This window comes from Macaca thibetana, chromosome X (assembly GCF_024542745.1).
Source record: "Macaca thibetana thibetana isolate TM-01 chromosome X, ASM2454274v1, whole genome shotgun sequence".
NCBI classification, from domain to species: domain Eukaryota; kingdom Metazoa; phylum Chordata; class Mammalia; order Primates; family Cercopithecidae; genus Macaca; species Macaca thibetana.
Window position 1 is genome coordinate 72,380,461 of NC_065598.1, and position 18,304 is coordinate 72,398,764.

The following is an 18,304-nucleotide window of genomic DNA, read 5'->3' on the forward strand; positions in this document are numbered from 1 at the left end:
CCCATCTATATTAAAAATACAAATAAATTAGCTGGGCATGGTGGTGCTTTCCTGAAATCTCAGCTACTCAGTAGGCTGAGGCAGAAAAATTGCTTGAACCAGGACCCAGGAGGCAGAGGTAGCAGTGAGCCAAGATCATGCCACTGCACTTCAGCTTGGGCTACAGAGCGAAACTCTATCTCAAAAATAAATAAATAAATAAATAAATAAATAAATAAATAAATAAAGTACGGAAACAACAGATCTTGAAGAGGCTGTGGAGAAACAGGAATGCCTTTACAATGTTGGTGGGAGTGTAATTAGTTCAACCATTGTGGAAGACAGTGTGGTGATTTCTCAAGGGTCTAGGACCAGAAATACCATTTGACCCATCAATTCCATCACTGGATATATACCCAAAGGATTATAAATCATCCTACTTTAAAGACACATCCACACATATGTTTGTTGCAGCACTATTTACAATGGCAAAGAATTGGAACAAACCCAAATACCTATCAGTGATAGACTGGATAAAGAAAATGTGGCACATATGCCCCGTGAAATACTATGCAGCCATTAAAAAACCAAATACTGGGGGTGGGGGGGCGGTGCCCAAGATGGCCAAATAGAAACAGCTCCAGCTTCCAGCTCCCAGTGTGAGTGACACAGAAGATGGGTGATTTCTGCATTTTCAACTGAGGTACAGGGTTCATCTCACTGGGGCGTGTTAGACAGTTGGCACTGGTCCGCGGGTGCAGCCCGACCACCGAGAGCTGAAGCAGGGCGAGGCATGGCCTCACCTGGGAAGCACAAAGGGGAAGGGAATTCCTTTTTGTAGCCAAAGGAAATTGAGACGCACAACACCTGGAAAATCGGGTAACTCCTACCTGACAGAGTCAAGATCCGTCAGTTTGCTGTATTCAGGAGACCCATCTCACATGCAGAGACACACATAGGCTCAATATAAAGGGATGGAGGAAGATATACCAAGCAAATGGAAAACAAAAAAAAAGCAGGGGTTGTAATCCTAGTCTCTGATAAAACAGACTTTAAACTGTTGGGGTCCGTGCTGGGGATGGTGGAGAATGAAAGAACACACAAGAGACAAAGACACACAGAGAACATGGCGGCTGCACTCAGAGCCTCCGCCTCACTTTATTTATACTCCATAAACCCCACGTCAGCAGAAAGAATGCAATGCAAAACAAACTTTCTTTTCCCAGATGTAACCTTCTACTCAGTTCTTTGTTTCTATGCTCTTCCTTATCTGCCCGCCTTCTTGGCGCCTACGGGAGTTCATTAAAAGTTCAATTGGAGATACTGTCCTTGAGCCCTATCTCTTCTCAGCATACTGTTTTCAAAGGCCCCTGCATTTCCCTCCCTTTTTTTTTTGTTTTGCCTCAATCCTAAAAAGGTAGCCCATATTTGTTCTTGTGTTTTCTTTTGTTTTTGGAGGCGACAGAGGGAGCATCGGATCACCAAAAGAAGTAGACCCAATCCGAGTGCCCAAAACAATATACTTCCAGAGATTGTAGAAATCCATGTTTTCATTTGGGTCCATGGGTTAAAGGCAGCAAGGCGCTGACCCAGCTCTTGCAGGGTTACGGTTCCAGACAACACATGTAATTGTTGTTGAAATGCTTCAGAAATCTTCTGAGTGAGCTCTCGGATGTCCAAACTAATATTTTTATGGCCTACTAATAATTTTTGGATTACGGTCCAATTTTGAGAGATGTTAAAAGGCACAGGCGTTACACAAAATTGAGTGGCGTTCCAATCACATTGTAATGTTATCCCAGTATTGAGTACAGTGAGCTGATCTCCAAGCTATGTCAATGCCTGCTCCATGTTGTCCAATCTTTCAGCAAGTTGAGAATCAATGTTTCGTTGTTGAAGCCAAAACCGGTGAGATTGCTCGTGCCATTGCTGCACAAATTCAGCATTTTGTATGCTTTGATAAAGAGCGAGTCCTGCTACGGTCGCAGTGGAGATGATGGCGACAAGGCTCATCACCGAGGCAATTATAAGTCCAAGGGCATGGCGGGTTCACTGGAGATAAGTCCAAATATAAGTTTCAAGAGGTGATGCCCCCCACAGTTGCGTAAGGTTAACAGGTAGCCAAATTTCCTTACGAGCCCTGAGGATATAAATATCCCCAGTAAAGTTGTGCCACCAGGAATGATTGAGGCAAGACAAAAATGTACACATATCTGTACAATTAACAATCCCCATATCATTATCCCATGTCAAATTCCCTGCTAATAATAGGTAGGGCTTATGGACACAAGCAATAATATATCAGGAGGTATTTCGATATAACTGAATATGAAAGGAGTTAGTTGGGTTAGAAAGATTAAGGGACATATTCCCCACAAAAGTGCTAATGGCATCGCCTGCAGCTAACAACTTCCAAAGATGACTCTGTACTTCAGGCCTCCTTCATGCCATACCAAGGTTTCATTACTGTTAGCAGCAATACTTTTATTTACCCAGTGTCATTTCAAAGGTATGTGACTAAATTTTATTTGAAAATCACCGTGCACACTCTAGTCAGTTATTTACATTCCATTGTATTCTAATAAAATCCGGGGTTTAGTTCCCCGACATTGTTGTCACTCCAGCACCTCAATATTAGGAGAAACCTCTAGAATAGGACAAAAAAGTAAAGAACTAGGAATAGTTTCATTACTATATATAGTATGATTATATTAAAAGCTTCTAGTTACAATAATAACAGTATTAGCAGCCACATGACTATGATTATAATGAACAGCCCAGGCTTCATGCGATTTTCGGAGACAATGAGAACTATTTCCCATACATATTGGAAGTCCTTCCACTCCAAATTGATATGTGTTGTTTATAATTCCCATTTCCCGTTCTATATTGTCTTTGTCTATATAGGGGGACGGCATCCAAGTAGTGTCATTGGTGAAAACCTTAATTTCCGCCTCCCCCCAGGTGGCTCCCTGATACAAGTGCGGAAAGGGAATATAAGTCCAATATTCATACAAAGCCTCACTAAGAGAAATAAGTCCCCCTTCGAGGCACATCCAACAAAGGAAGAAATGCATGCTGAATCCAGTTTTCTTTTCAACAGGGTTTCAATCATCTTGTAGGAAACCACTCAGGTCCGCTCCCTGTAAGGACAAGAGCATAGCCCCATCCCTGTTTTAGAACTTGCCCTTGAATATACTTACCTTCTTCATTAGGATACCAAACCTTTAAATTGTCAGTGGGGACTATCACCGAGGGAGGTGAGGAAAGATGGGTTACGGCAGCGGAATCTTGCAATTGTCTCCCTTGATTCAAAAAAAGTAAAAAGAACCTTCAAAATCTGGTTTCTGGGGGGCTCATTTCCCCCTTTTTGTTTTGTTTTAATAGTTGAGTTTTTAAAGTTAAATTTGTGCGCTCAATGATGGCTTGACCTTGACTGTTGCCCGGGATACCGATGATATGTTGAATATTGTATTGCTGTAAGAAAACTTGTAATTTACGAGAGACATAGGCAGAGGCATTATTAGATTTAAGTATAAGAGGAATGCCCATGATGGCGAAACAAGTTAAGAGATGAGTAATAACAGAAATGAGAAAAGGTACCAATGGTATGATGAACATACTTTAATCATCCAAAAGAAGGGACACCTCGTGGATTAACCCCAGGATGGAAGGATGGAATGCTCAAAGGAGCACAGGAAGGACAAGCTCAAATAAGAGAACGAGCTTGTTTATAAGTTAAATGAAACCGTCGTTGAAGGCCAGAACTATTAGTGTGATGTAGAGTATATTTTTGTTCTGCAGCATGTAGGTGGCCTATTAAAAGTGAATCAATCTGAGTATTACCATGAACTAATGGTCCAGGAAGTTGAGAATGAGAACGAAGATGAGTGATGAATAAAGGAGCTCGATGTTGGCTCAAAGTAGAAGATAACAAGGAAAAGAATTTTTGAAGAGAAGAAGTAGCACAAAGAGGTAAAGTGGCCTGAGAAATATAAGAAGTAACATAAACGGCGTATTGAGAATCACTAACAATGTTACAACCAGTAGTAGGGAAATCAAGTAAGATCATCAGAACAGCAAGCAATTCTCTCTGTTGCACCGAGGGATAAGGATAAACTGTAACTCGAGATTGATGAACACTCCAATATCCAGCCTTACCATTGCTACTAGCATCAGTAAAAAAGGTAGGACCTTGAACAGGAAATACAGAAATTGGTGAGAAAGGCAACACAGAATGTTGCCTAAAAAAATGAAAAGATCGGAGACTTAGGAGATTGGGTAGAAAATTGTCCAACAAAAGAAGCGCAAGCAACTTGCCAAGAATCAGAAGTTGCAAGAAGATAAGTGATCTGACTATGAGTGAATTGAGAGATAATTAAGGAAGGATCTCCTCCCCAAAGTTGTCGACAGTGATGCCGTCCTTTGATGATCAGTTCAGCTAAACGATCGATATAAATAGCCAAGCGTTTAGATATTTTGATCCATTTTAGTGGTCGATTAGTTTGATGAATCATTCCTGTGGGAGAATGTAAAGTATGAAATAAACAAAAGGAAGGGCCTTTTGAAGTTGCTCTTCAACAAGCTGGAGTTCCTGTAAAACCAAAGGAGTTAAATGGCGTGAGTTGTCCAAGTGACTGTCTCCTTCTAGAATAGAAAAAAGATGTTATAACTGATATGTTGGTATTCCTAAAACAGGACGCATCCAATTAATGTCTCCTAGAAGCTTTTGAAAATCATTTAATGTTTTTAAATGATCACGTCGAATTTGAATTTTTTGGGGTCGAATATTTTGTGCCCCCAAGGTATAACCTAAATATTGAATAGGAAAATCCAGTTAAATTTTTTCTGTGGCAATATTAAGTGAGTAGAAAGAAAGCTGAGTTTGTAATGATATAAAAGCATCTTGCTGCTTTTCTCTGGTAAGTGCAGCAAGAAGAATGTCATCCATATAATGATATAAAAGAACAGAAGGATGACGCTTTCGAACAGGATCCAAGGCCCTATGGACAAATTCTTGACACAAGATAGGGCTGTTTAACACACCTTGAGGTAAAACTTTCCATTGATATCGAGGGCTATTAAGTATACCCTGAGAAAGAAGCTTCTACTGATATTTTTGAATAGGTTGTCCATTATTATTTTTAGGAATAATAAAAGCAAACTTTTTACAATCTTGAGGTTATAATGGAATAGAGAAAAAACAATTTTTGAGATCTATGACCATTAATTTTTAACTTTGTGGGATAAGGGCAGGATTAGGAAGACCAGGCTGTAAACTTTCCCTAGGTTTAATGTAAACATTTATAGTTTTAAGACAAGACAAAGACGGGAATTCCATGCAGAAATACGTGGCTTTATATTCCTCTCGGCCATTTGTTTTTTGACTTACTCTTTTAGAGTCCTAAGTATTTCTTTAAATAATGGTCACTGTTTCACCTAAATAGGAGTGGTGGCTATGAGTTTAAAGGATTGTAGCCCATTCTGAACATCATATTTTTGGCAGCTGAGGAAATATGAGGAATGTTTAAAAAAGCAGCAAATTGTTGTGAAAGATCTTGTTCCCCAAAATTAATATTGATAGGAACAATATAAAAATAAAAAAAAAAAACACTTGACCTTGTTGACCTTTAGGACCGACACAGGTTAAAGGTTCTACGTTTTGATAAATCACAGAAGCAGCACCCAAGCCAGTGAGTATAACTGAAACTTGTCTTTTTTCCCATTGTATAGGCCACTAATTTAAACAAATAATAGACATATTCACCCCCGTATCAATTAACCCCTTAAAAACTATTTCATTAATGTGCAATGAACATAAGGGCTTTTGATTAGAAACTAAAGTTTCCCAAAAAACAGTTTTTTCTGTGCTACCAAACCCTCCCTATTGAGAATACATTCCCCTGCCTCTAGGCATATAAATTGTGAGACTTGAACCATAATAAGAATTTTATTAGTAACATCATGTCCTTTTGGCAAAGGGCCACACACTCTAATAGCTAATTTATATACTCCTCTATTAGGAGACAAAGTATAAGGCTGAGTAATAGCTAAGTCAGCAGTGGCGCTCTGCTTAGTTGCCGCATAAGGCTGAGAAACTGGGGTAAGGTGTGGGATCCTTAAGGAGGACTTGAATTTATTCCTTGATGTTGTAGGTCATTGCTCACTGGGTATTGTAGTAGACTTGTATTGTAATTGTTGGGGCCCCAAGTCTGTGGGCCCCGGCTCCCGTTTCCCAGGAGAGGAGACAGTAAATTTTCACTTTTATCAGTTTTGGAACGACATTTATTTGTCCAATGTCGACCTTTTATCACAACATTTGTACACCTCTGAAGGCAGCTTTTTGCCTTGAGGAATAAAAGTATTCAATTTTTATGACATTCTTTTTTGAAATGTCTAGGTTTACCACACTGCAAGCAAACACCTTGTTTGTTATTTCCTTTTAAGGCTTTAGACAAAGCTCCAGCAAATAATTGAGCATTATAAATAGCCCCTCCAACATTAACACAAGTTTTAATATATTTATCTAAATTGGCCCCATTGGCCTTTAATGATTTTAACAATTTTTAACAGTCAGCATAAGCATTTTTAAAAGACAATGTTTGTAACGAAATTTTTGAAGCAAGGCCAGCACCCACAATTTTGAAGACAACATCCTGAAGACGGGCTACGAAATCTGGACATGATTCATTTGTGCCCTGTAAAATCTTCACAGAGGAAAGGGAAGATTTTCCTGTTATCTCTACCTTATTTTAGGCCCTTAAAAACAAAGTCTTGATTTGAGTAAGGGCAACATCATCTAGACCAGCCTGAGCATTAAGAGTAGCATATTGGCCCGTGCCTGTGAGTTGTTCCTCAGTGGCTCCTGGGGGATCACACATAACATTTTTTCTAGCCTGTACATGCACTTTGTTCATTTACCAGCTGTGCAATTGTAACCACTGAGAACGATCAAGAAAAGCCTTCCCCAAAGTCTTCCAGTCTATAGGAATCATCAAATTTTCTGATGAAAAAACATCAAGAAGACCAAGGATAAAAGGAGATTGAGGTCCATAGTTAGAAATGGCAGCTTTCACTTCTTTTAAAAATTTAATTTGTAAGGGATTAAATTGGACATTATTGCCACCATTTAAAAACTGAGCATTAGGAGCAAAAGAAGCACAAATAATTGGAAACAGATCCAGCTCCTTAAAAATTTTTTTTAATTAAAAGTATATATAATATATAATAATACTCATATCCCCAAATATAAAGAATTCCAACATATTAATAGGAAAAGGCAAATAACCCAACCAAAAGTAGAAGAACAAAGAAATGACAATAAACCTATATGTCTAACATCATTACTCACTAGGAAATATGTATATTAATACCAAATTGAGAATCATTACATACACAATACAATGGTTAAAATTTAAAAACACAGAAAATATCAAGAGGTAGTTAATGTGTTAAGCAACTCGAATACTCAACTTCTATTTGGAGTGTAAATTGGTGGAACCTATGCACCCCTATAACATAACAATTTCCTAGAAAATTGTGTGCACATTGTTGGGGTTATTAATACTATAGTAATATTAATAGTTAATATTAATGTGCTTATTTATTGACTTTTGAAATACTCATAATATTTTAACAAACAATAAGATATACATATACACTGGTTTTGACATATTAAACAGGTGTTTAGTATAAATTTAAAGTATGTCTGATGTGAACAGGGCTTCAACTTTGTCAAACAAAGGTAAAGATAAGGAAGCCGGGGGTTGGAGGCTCTGGAAAATCCTCTTTTTACAGGGCAGAAGGAAAAGAAACAGGGAAAGCTCACAAAGGTGAATTAGAAAAATATATCTGTAATATTTGTTGAAGCATTTCCATAATACACTGCATGTCAGAATTTCCCTTAGAAGAAGGAAGAGCTGGCTTTTTCTCTTCTCCCCCTTTTTGCTACCCCCCCCCCCATCCTGTGTTATCCTGGCACAAATGGGCTCCATTTCAGATTTATTTATTTATTTTTTTTCCAAATCCTCAGATACCTTTCCTCCTGTGGCTACATTACCACACTCTGAATCAGTCTCAAGTAACTCTAATGTCTGAGTGATAGAGTCACACAAGGTCCACAATTTTGGAGGCATAATATCCCCTAACTGGAGAGCTCTAAGCAGAGCTTTTACTACCTGTAACCATTTTCTCCGATTCAGCTGCACTTTAGTCTGATACTGAAACCAGTAACAATGTTGTTCAACATGGGCAAACAATCGCTTCAAAGTCTTTTTCTTTCACTTCTACTCCCATAGACAGCAACAGTCCTTGAAACAGCCATAAATATTCTGAGGCCAGAGAGATGGAATTCCCCATAATGAAAGCTTAAGAAGGTTCCCCTTAACAATATCCGGGCCTTACCCGCCCCTAGGGGGGTTCCCCTTCTTGTTCTCCCCTACTCACCCGTGCTGACCCTGCTCGCTGCGCCACTTGTTGGGGTCCGTGCCGGGGGTGGTGGAGAATGAAAGAACACACAAAAGACAAAGACACACAGAGAACATGGCGGCCGCGCTCAGAGCCTCCGCCTCACTTTATTTATACTCCATAAACCCCACGTCAGCAGAAAGAATGCAATGCAAAACAAACTTTCTTTTCCCAGATGTAACCTTCTACTCAGTTCTTTGTTTCTATGCTCTTCCTTATCTGCCCGCTTTCTTGGCGCCTACGGGAGTTCATTAAAAGTTCAATTGGAGATACTGTCCTTGAGCCCTATCTATTCTCAGCATACTGTTTTCAAAGGCCCCTGCATTAAACCACCAAAGATCAAAAGACACAAAGAAGGCCATTACATAATGCTAAAGGGATCGATTCAACAGGAAGAGCTAACTATCCTAAATATATATGCACCCAACACAGGAGCACCCAGATTCATAAAGCAAGTCCTTAGAGACTTACAAAGAGACTAAGACTCCCCTACAATAATAATGGGAAACTATAACACCTCTCTGTCAACATTAGACAGATCAACAAGACAGAAAGTTAACAAGGATATCCAGGAATTGAACTCAACTCTGCGCCAAGCGGACCTAATAGACATCTACAGAACTCTCCACCCCAAAGCAAGAGAATATACATTCTTCTCAGCACCACATCGCACTTATTCCAAAATTGACCACATAGTTGGAAGTAAAGCACTCCTCAACAAATGGAAAAGAACAGAAATTATAACAAATGTTCTCTCAGACCACAATGCAATCAAACTAGAAAGAAGGACTAAGAAATTCAATCAAAACCGCTCAACTACATGGAAACTGAACAACCTGCTTCTGAATGACTACTGGGTACATAACAAAATGAAGGCAGAAATAAAGATGTTCTTTGAAACCAATGACAACAAAGGTACAACATACCAGAATCTCTGGGACACATTTAAAGCAGTGTGTAGAGGGAAATTTATAGCACTAAATGCCCAGAAGAGAAAGCAGGAAAGATCTAAAACTGACACCCTAACATCACAATTAAAAGAACTAGAGAAGCAAGAGCAAACACATTCAAAAGCTAGTAGAAGGCAAGAAATAACTAAGATCAGAGCAGAACTGAAGGAGAAAGAGACACAAAAAACCCTCCAAAAATCAATGAATTCAGGAGCTGGTTCTTTGAAAAGATCAACAAAATTGATAGACTGCTTGCAAGAATAATGAAGAAAAAAAGAGAGAAGAATCAAATAGATGCAATAAAAAATGATAAAGGGAATATCCCCACTAACCCCACAGAAATACAAACTACCATCAGAGAATACTATAAACACCTCTACGCAAATAAACTAGAAAACCTAGAAGAAAAGGATTTTTCCCTGGACACTTACATTCTCCCAAGACTAAACCAGGAAGAAGTTGAATCCCTGAATAGACCAATAGCAGGCTCTGAAATTGAGGCAATAATCAGTAGCCTACCAACCAAAAAAAGTCCAGGACCAGACGGATTCACAGCCAAATTCTAGGAGAGGTACAAGGAGGAGTTGGTACCATTCCTTCTGAAACTATTCCAATCAATAGAAAAAGATGGAATCCTCCCTAACTCATTTGATGAGGCCAACATCATCCTGATACCAAAGCTTGACAGCAGTAGAAGAGAATTTTAGACCAATATCCCTGATGAACATCGATGCAAAAATCCTGAATAAAATACTGGCAAACCGAATCCAGAAGCATATCAAAAAGCTTATCCACCATGATCAAGTGGGCTTCATCCCTGGGATGCAAGGCTAGTTCAACATATGGATATCAATAAATGTAATCCAGCATATAAACAGAACCAAAGACAAAAACCACATGATTATCTCAATAGATGCAGAAAAGGCCTTTGACAAAATTCAACAGCCCTTCATGCTAAAAACTCTCAATAAATTCGTTATTTATGGGACGTATGCCAAAATAATAAGAGCTATTTATGACAAACCCACAGCCAATATCATACTGAATGGGCAAAAACTGGAAACATTCCCTTTGAAAACTGGCACAAGGCAGGGATACCCTCTCTCACCACTCCTATTCAATATAGTGTTGGAAGTTCTGGCTAGGGCAATCAGGCAAGAGAAAGAAATCAAGGGTATTCAATTAGGAAAAGAAGAAGTCAAATTGTCCCTGTTTGCAGATGACATGATTGTATATTTAGAAAACCCCACTGTCTCAGCCCAAAATCTCCTTAAGCTGATAAGCAACTTCAGCAAAGTCTCAGGATACAAAATCGATGTGCAAAAATCACAAGCATTCCTATACACCAGTAGCAGACAAACAGAGAGCCAAATCATGAAAGAACTCCCATTCACAATAGCTTCAAAGAGAATAAAATACCTAGGAATCCAACTTACAAGGGATGGAAAGGACCTCTTCAAGGAGAACTACAAACCACTGCTCAGTGAAATACAAGAGGACATAAACAAATGGAAGAACATACCATGCTCATGGATAGGAAGAATCAGTATTGTGAAAATGGCCATATTGCCCAAGGTAATTTATGGATTCAATGTCATCCCCATTAAGCTACCAATGACTTTCTTCACAGAATTGGAAAAAACTACTTTAAAGTTCATATGGAATGAAAATAGACCCCGCATTGCCAAGAAAATCCTAAGCCAATAGAACAAAGCTGGAGGCATCATGCTACCTGACTTCAAACTATACTACAAGGCTACAGTAACCAAAACAGCATGGTACTGGTACCAAAACAGAGATATAGACCAGTGGAACAGAACAGAGCCCTCAGAAATAATACCACAGATCTACAGCCATCTGATCTTCGACAAACCTGAGAAAAACAAGAAATGGGGAAAGGATTCCCCGTTTAATAAATGGTGCTGGGAAAATTGACTAGCCATAAGTAGAAAGCTGAAACTGGATCCTTTCCTTACTCCTTATGAGAAAATTAATTCAATATGGATTAGAGACTTAAATGTTAGACCGAAAACCATAAAAACCCTAGAAGAAAACCTAGGTAATACCATTCAGGACAGTCATGGGCAAGGACTTCATGTCTCAAACACCAAAAGCAACGGTAACAAAAGCCAAAATTGACAAATGAGATCTAATTAAACTAAAGAACTTCTGCACAGCAAAAGAAACTACCATCAGAGTGAACAGGCAACCTACAGAATGGGAGAACATTTTTGCAATCTACTCATCTGACAAAGGGCTAATATACAGAACCTACAAAGAACTCCATCAAGTTTACAAGAAAAAAACAACCCCATCAAAAAGTGGGCAAAGGATATGAACAGACATTTCTCAAAAGAAGACATTCATACAGCCAACAGACACATGAAAAAATGCTCATCATCACTGGCCATCAGAGAAATGCAAATCAAAACCACACTGAGATATCATCTCACACCAGTTAGAATGGCAGTCATTAAAAAATCAGGAAACAACAGGTGCTGGAGAGGATGTGGAGAAATAGGAACACTTTTACACTGTTGGTGGGACTGTAAAGTAGTTCAACCATTGTGGAAAACAGTGTGGTGATTCCTCAATGATCTAGAACTAGAAATACCATTTGACCCAGCCATCCCATTACTGGGGATATACCCAAAGGATTATAAATCATGCTGCTATAAAGACACATGCACACATATGTTTATTGTGGCACTATTCACAATAGCAAAGACTTGGAATCAACCCAAATGTCCATCAGTGACAGACTGGATTAAGAAAATGTGGCACATATACACCATGGAATACTATGCAGCCATAAAAAAGGATGAGTTCGTATCCTTTGTAGGGACATAGATACAACTGGAAACCATAATTCTTAGCAAACTATCACAAGAACAGAAAACCAAATACCGCATGTTCTCACTCACAGGTGGTAATTGAACAATGAGATCACTTGGACACAGGAAGGGGATCATCACACACCGGTTCCTATTGTGGGGAAGGTGGGGGAGGGATAACATTAGGAGATATACCTAATGTAAATGACGAGTTAATGGGTGCAGCACACCAACATGGCACATGTATACATATGTAAGAAACCTGCATGTTGTGCACATGTACCCTAGAACTTAAAGTATAATAACGAAAAAAAAAAAAAAAAACCTGCATGTTCTCACTCATAACCGGGAGTTGAACAATGAGAGCACATGGACACAGGGAGAGGACCATCAATCACTAGGGCTTGTCGGGTGTGTGGGAGAAGTGGAGGGAGAGCATTGGTACAAATTTTTAATACATACAGGGCTTAAAACCTAGATGACACGTTGATAGGTTCAGCAAACCACTATAGCACATATTTACCTATGTAACAAACCTGCATGTTCTGCACATGTATCGCAGTACTTAAAAAAATTCATTGACGCATACAGGCTATCAGTATTGAACCATGAAGAAATACTTAACTTGAACAGACCATTAACAAGTTATAAGATGGAAGCCATTCTATAAAGTCCCTTAGCAAACAAATCTGGTTATCCTATGGCTTCACTGCTGAATTTAATTGTACCAAGCATTTAAGGAAGAACTAGTAGTAATCATGCTGAAAATGTTCTGAAAAAATAGGAATACTTTCACCCTCAGTCTAAAAGGCCAGTGTAACCCCAATACCAAAAGTAGACAATGACTTATCTAGAAGACACAACAGGCCAATATCATTGATGAATACTGATGCAAAAATCTTCACCAAGATACTAGTGAAATGAATTCAGCAATATATTAAAGTGATCAGTTATTATGACCCAGTGGGATTTATCCCATTGATGAAGGGATGGTTCAACATATGGAAAACTGTCAATATCATACATCATGTCACAGAATGAAGAAGAAAAAGTTATATAATCCTTTCAAATGAGTCTGAAAAAGCATTTGTTAAAATTCAAAATATCTTCATGTTTAAAAAACTTTCACAAATGTATATATGGAAAAAAACATACATCAGGATAATTAAAACTATATATGACAACCCACAGCTAGTATCATACTTAATGGGAAAAAACTGAAAGTCTTGCTAGAACAATCAGACAACAGAAAGGCATAAATGGCTTCCACAATGGAAAAGAAGAAGTCAAAGTATCCTTGTTTGCGGAAGACATAGCCTGATATTTGAAAAAACCTAAAGACCCCACAAGAAAACTATTAGAACTGAAACAATTTCAGTAAAGTTGCAGGATACAAAATCAACATAAAAAATTAGTAGCATTTCTATATGCCAATAGTGAACAAAGTGAGAAAGAAACAAAAAGTAATCTAATTTAGACTCACCTAAAATTAAATACCTAGGAATTAACTTAATCAAATAAGTGAAAGATCTCTATAATAAAAACTATTAAAAAACTGATGAAAATAATTTAAAAGGACACTCAAAGATGGAAATATATTTTATCTTTATGTTTTGGAATAATATTGTTAAAATGTCCATCTACCGAAAGCAATCTACAGATGCAATGCAATCCCTATGAAAATATCAATGACATTCTTCAGGGAAATATAATAGCAGAAACAATCCTGAAGCTTCCATGGAATCACAAAAGTCCCAGAATGGTCAAAGCTATCCTGAGCACACACACACAAAAAAAGCAAAACTGGAGGAATCTCATTACCTGATTTCAAACTAGACTACAGAGCTCCAGTAACCAAAACAACATGGAACTGGCATATAAATAGGTACACAGAATAATGGAACAGAAAAGAACCCAGAAACAAATCCATACACCTATAGTTAACTCATTTTCAAGAAAGTTGCCAAGAACATACATTGCAAAAAGACAGTCTCGCCATAAATGATGCTGGGAAAACTGAATATCTATGTGCAGAGGAATTAAAATAGACCCCTATCTCTCGACATATGTGAAAATGAAGCAAAATATTATTAGACCTGATAGTTGGTATATCAAATATCAAAATATTATTAGACCTGATATTTGATAGCATGACAGTGTGACTATAGTCAATAATTATGTAATTGTCCATTTAAAAATAACTAAAGGAGTACAATTGGGTTTTTTGCAACACAGAGGATAAGTATTTGAGGTGATGAATACCTCATTTAGCAGGAAGTGATTATTACTTATTTCATGCCTGTATCAAAGCATCCTATGTACCATATAAATATATACACCAATATTTATCCACACAACTTAAAAATTTAGAAAGAAGAAATAACATTATAAACATTTCCAAATCTGGGGGAATATATATGTAACTGAACAATCTCCTATTATGTTCAATCCAAACAAGACTACACCAATCATGTTACAATCATGCTATCAAAAATCAAATGCGAGAGAGAATCATGAAAGGAGGAATAGTTACAAAAATCACACAGAAAGAAATGTTAATATGCTGATTTCTGCACAGAAACCTTACAAGTCAGTAGAGTTGGATGATAGATTCATGATACTGAAAGAAAACCCTGCCAACCAGGAATGATTTACCCCAAAATGCTGTTCTCCACAAGTGAAGAAGAGATAAAGACTTTCTGAGACCAGACATGGTGGCTCATACCTATAATAACAGCACTTTAGGAAGCTGAGGTGGGTGAATTGCTTGAGTGCGGAAATTCAAGCCCAGCCTTGGCAACATAACAAAACCCCTTCTTGACAAAAGGAAAACATGGAAAAATGTACTGCACATGGTGGAGCATGCTTGTAGTCCCAGCTATTCAGGATGCTGAGGTGGGAAGATCACCTGAGCCTGGGAGGTTAATGATGCAGTAAGCTGTGATTGCACCACTACACTCCAGCCTGGATGACAGAGGGAGACCTTGTCAAAAAAAAAAAAAAAAATATCTGAGACAAATGCCTAGTTAGGTCATTCCCACTATACCTGCCTTGTAGGAAATGCTAAAGGGAGTTCTTCAGGCTGAAAGAAACTACTGAGAAACTTTAAAGCATGAAAATGTAAAACTCATGAGTAAAAGTAAGTATATAATCAAATTCAGAATACTCTAATACTGCAATGGTCTGTGTAAATCACTTATATGTTTAGTATGAAGGTTAAAAAGACACAATTATTAGAAAAATAATAGCTACAGTTATTTGTAAGAGATCCACAATATAGATACAAATTGTAACATCAAAAAGAAAACGTGAGAGTAAAAGTGTAGTTTTGTACGCTAGTCAATTCAGTTGCCATTAGCTGAAAATGATCTGTCATAGTTATAAATTAGTTTACATTTGCCTCATTGTAACTGCAAAGCAAGATCTATTGTAAGTACAAAAAGAGAGAAATTAAGGAATGAAAGCACTACTGCAGAAAATTATCTAATCACAAAGGAAAACAAGAGTACAGAAACAAAATAGCAAAAGATTTACAAAACAACCAGAAAATATTTAATAAAATGGTAGTAATACATCCTTATTATCAATAATTAACTTGAGTTTAAACGGATTAAATTCCTCAATCAAAAGATACACAGTGGCTTAATGGATTAAAGAAGAAAATAAGAATGCTGCCTACAACAAACTTTCTTCATCTTTAAGGATACACATGTACTGAAAGTGAAGGGATGGAAAAAGACTCCATGCAAATGAAAACAAAAAGAGATCAAAGATATAAATATACTCACATCAAATAAAATAGACTTTAAGTAAAAAAGATTAAAAAGATGCAAAATACATCATTATATAATGACATAATTCATATAATTCATCAAGAAAATATAAAAATTATAAATATGTATGCTCACAACATCAGAGAACCAAAATATGTAAAGCTGACATTAGTAGATCTAAAGGATGAAACAGGCTGCAATAAAATAATAGTAGGGGGATTCAATACCCCACTTTAAGAGATGGACAGATAGTAGCCAAGTGGAGTGGCTCACGCCTGTAATCCCAGCACTTTGAGAGGCCGGTGTGGGCAGATCAACTGAAGTCAGGAGTTCTAGACCAGCCTGGCCAACATGTAAAAACCCCATTTCTCCCAAAAATACACACACACACACACACACACACACACACACACAAAATTAGCTAGGCATGGTGGCACACGCCTGTAGTCCCAGCTACTCAGGAGTCTGAAGCGCAAGAATTGCTTCAACCTGGGAGGCAGAGGTTGCAGTGAGCCAAGATCATGTCACTGCACTCCAGCTTAGGTGACAGAGTGAGACTCTGTCTCAAAAAACAAAACAAAACAAAACAAAGAAAGAAAAAGAAACAAAATAGATGGAGAAACCAAACAGAAAAATCAATACGTAGTCAGCACGCTTGAACTACTCTTTAGACCAAATGAATCTAACAGATATATGCAGAAAATTCTATCCAGTTGAAGAATAAAACACATTATTTTCAAATACACCTAAAACATTCTCCAGGATAAATTATATAGTAGTCCACAAAATAAGTCTTTTTTTTTTTCTTTTTTTCTTTCTTTTTTATTTTATTTTATTTTTTTGAGATGGAGTCTGGCTCTGTCACCCAGGCTGGAGTGCAGTGGCATGATCAAGGCTCAGGGCAAGCTCTGCCTCCCGGGTTCACGCCATTCTCCTACCTCAGCCTCCGGAGTAGCTGGGACTACAGGCGCCCGCCACCACGCCTGGCTAATGTTTTGTATTTTTAGTAGAGATGGGGTTTCACTGTGTTAGCCAGGATGGTCTCCATCTCCTGACCTCATGATCCGCCCACCTCGGCCTCCCAAAGTGCTGGCATTACAGGTGTGAGCCAACGCGCCCGGCAACGTGCTTCTGAACAACCGATGTATCAAGGTAGAAATTAAAAAAGAAACTTAAAAATATCTTGAGACGGCTGGGCGCGGTCGCTCACGCCTGTAATCCCAGCACTTTGGGAGGCCAAGGCGGGCGGATCACGAGGTCAGAAGATCGAGACCATCCTGGCTAACACGGTGAAACACACGAAACACAGTGAAGACAAAGAAAACTTACAAGGCCATATACCAAAACTTTCGAAGGTTGCAAAAGGTGTTCTAAGAGAATTTATAGCAATAAATTTCTGCAATAAAAGATAGCTTAAATAAACCAGCTAACATTACATGTGAAGGAACTAGAAACAGAAGAAAAAAACTACTCTCAAAGTTAGTAGAAGGAAGGAAATAAAGAATATAGCAGAGTGCTCACTTCAGCAGCACATATACTAAAATTGAAAAGATACAGAGGACTTTAGCATGACCCCTGTGCAAGGATGACATGCAAATTTTTGAAGTGTTCCATATTTTATAAAGAGAACAGAGCAGAAATAAATTAGAGGCTGGAAAAAAATAAAAAAGATGAATGAAATTAAGAGTTTGTTTTTTGAAAAGATAAACAAAATCAACAAACATTTAGCTAGACTAAGAAAAAATGAGAGAAGACTCAAATAAAATTAGAAAAGAAAGAGGAGACATTACAATGGATCCCACAGCAATACAAAGAATCATAAGAGAATGTTATGAATAATTTTACATCAACAAATTGAATAACCTAGAAGAAATGTGTAAATTCCTAGAAACATACAGCCTGCCAAGACTGAATCATGAAGAAAAAGAAAACCCAAATAGAGCAATAATGAGTAAGGGGATTGAATTGATTGTAGTTTCCCATTAATATAACTACCTTATATGAGGGTTTGGAGGTAAGGGTATAAGGGTATAAGCTTGGAGGTGAATGTAAAGATGATGGAATGGATGGAATAATTACATATGCATATAATCTCTGAGAGTGGCTCTTTCCCAGTTGAAGGGTTCTGCCATCCCACACTATCATCAAAATTTGAAACTCTCATCTTATATGGCAGAAATGTCATAAGTTTTGAAGAAAATAAAATGGGAGTGATTTGTTTTCTAGTGCTTTACTCTCTGGTGCTCTCCTTTTCTTAAGCTACGGACTAAAAACAAGTTTGAACAAGAAGTCCCATTTCCTC

General features: G+C 37.8%; 1 protein-coding gene and 1 non-coding gene across 2 annotated transcripts in view; both read left to right on the forward strand.

The window, feature by feature from the left end:
- MAGEE1 (MAGE family member E1) overlaps nt 1–18,304 on the forward strand; it is a 493,295-nt gene that overhangs the window by 226,048 nt on the left and 248,943 nt on the right. The window lies entirely within an intron of this gene.
- Nucleotides 17,516–17,622, forward strand: LOC126946958 (U6 spliceosomal RNA). The gene has a single exon (XR_007722821.1). It is a non-coding gene; the product is annotated as a U6 spliceosomal RNA (small nuclear RNA).